Raw genomic sequence first — 2,283 nt, 5'->3', positions numbered from 1 at the left:
GCCCGGATAGCTCAGTCGGTAGAGCATTGGACTTTTAATCCAAGGGTCCAGGGTTCAAGTCCCTGTTCGGGCGGCGAAAATTTTTATATTCTAACAAATATAAATAGTTAGATAATAATGAAATTAGAAAAGTAGGTATATCGTGAATAATATTTCATTGTTTTTTTTAAAGATATTTTGAAATTCAAGGTAAATATATTAATTCCACTATAAATTAAATAACCTACCAGTATGTATAAATATTCAAAAAAAAGAAAAAGACGCGACGTCTTGATACATAAATTACGAAATTATTAAACCCAAAACGTGCTGTATTTATTGCCTATAATTAAATAATAGATCATGTAAATGTTTATTCTCCTATTGACTGCAATTAAAAAAATGGATCACTTAAAACATGTACCATTTTCGAAAGAATGCAGTAAGCCATACATCATTTTACTAGGGTTGTCATCTCTACAAAATATACAATGCATGATACGTATGGAGTATCCGAATTGTATTCTATATTTAAAAAAATGTTCTTTAATACTTATACATATCTTTGTAAAATAAATTAAAATTAATTGAATAATTCGTCAACAATTTATTAAATCATGACGAATAAGTAAACATTTTTTTTAAATTATTATAATTATTTGCATGCTAACAAAATTTACAATGCACGTGTGGAGTTCACGTATCCGAATTGTATTCCATATTTTAAAAAAAAAACTTTTATATTTCATAGTTTTTTTTTTTTTAATTCGTTTAATAACAAGTCTTAAGAGTCTTAAACTCTAAATGATTTAAAAAAATAATTGTTTTATTCTTTGATGTTAACACTTGATTTTTTAATAGTAATATTCACCACTGCTTAAAGACATTTACGCTAATATGAAATATAAAACATTCCTTATCGTCAATGCGCATGAGTTACACTGGCTCACTCATCCTTCAAACTGGAACACAACAATACTAAGTATTGGTGACATTATATGTCACAAAAGGATATACAAAAAAAAAAAAACAAAATAATCTTTATTCAATTAGACTTTTACAAGCACTTTTGAATCGTCATTTAACAATTAAGTGAAGCTACCACCGGTTCGGACAGTAGATTCTACCGAGAACAACCGGCAAGGAACACAGTAATTACTATTTTTCAACATTTAAAAAATACATATTATTTAAATAAAATTACATATGTATGTATAATACAGAGTAAGTCATAATAATAGATAATAAGGTTTTTTTTTTAAGAACCGTATCTTCAGAGATCTCTTAACAGCCCTAAGAAACAACATAATATGTCGAAATTCGTTAATCTTCGCGAAGGTCGGCACAGCCACGACGAATAATATTGTATTGTTAGTTATCATTAAAATCTTATTAAAATCGATAAATTATAAAAATTATCTACGTAGTCTATATTAGAATTTATTATTGAGTCACGTTTAATAATGTAACCTTTTCTCATTGAGTCAGATGGGAACAGTGTGTCATACTGTAATGTCTAGTTACTTAATGTAATCCTCCCATTTACATTTAATAATTACGGTTGACTGTATATGACTTTATTATTTAGACAGAGTCGGATTTCAGTAAGATATTTCAGGATTTTAGGCTCGAGGTTATTATAAAAAAAAACTTTATTTAAATATTACAACCACTTTACAAACGTTATTTTACAAACTATAACCAGGGCAGCTACCAGCGGATTGGAATATAGATTCTACCGAGAAGAACCGGCAAGACACTCGGTAGTTACTCTTTTTTCAAAATTTTAAATACAAAGTTATGTTAGTTAAATACAATTATATATTTGCATTTCATTACATAGTACAATTTTCATGAGTACCAACCTTAAATACCAATGAAACAGAATAAAAGTTTTATTATTCTATCTGTAAAATAATGAGTTGAAAATAATTAGGCGTCTCAAGACCTCTTAATACAATTTGACATCGCACGCAGAATAAGGCTCTACATAAAACAAATAAATAGTAGTAATATTAAATCACCTTTCCAAAAATTCTCATGAACCACTTCACCCACTGGTGAAAATTGTACGAAACTACATCTAGTGATTTTTCAGTTTACCTATGATATACCGTTAATACTGTCAGACAGACACGGCCGGAACATTTTATTTTGTAATTTTAAATCGCTACGATTTAAAATGACAATCTCCTGTCCACGTATAAAATACAAAATATAATTATAATGATACTAAACAGTCAAATCATCATAGTATATTAAGTATGATTATGCCACATCGGACTTTTAATATAATGTAGAACA

The 2,283-nt window shown here is 27.9% G+C and overlaps 1 non-coding gene across 1 annotated transcript; it reads left to right on the top strand.

Annotated features, from left to right (window-relative positions):
• Nucleotides 1–73, top strand: Trnak-uuu. The gene has a single exon. It is a non-coding gene; the product is annotated as a tRNA-Lys (tRNA).
• The last annotated feature ends 2,210 nt before the right edge of the window (nucleotides 74–2,283 follow it).

Source organism: Vanessa cardui, chromosome 26, assembly GCF_905220365.1.
Source record: "Vanessa cardui chromosome 26, ilVanCard2.1, whole genome shotgun sequence".
In the NCBI taxonomy this organism is placed as follows: Eukaryota; Metazoa; Arthropoda; class Insecta; order Lepidoptera; family Nymphalidae; genus Vanessa; species Vanessa cardui.
The sequence above is the reverse complement of the archived record's forward strand: the minus strand, read 5'-3'. Positions and strand labels throughout refer to the sequence as shown.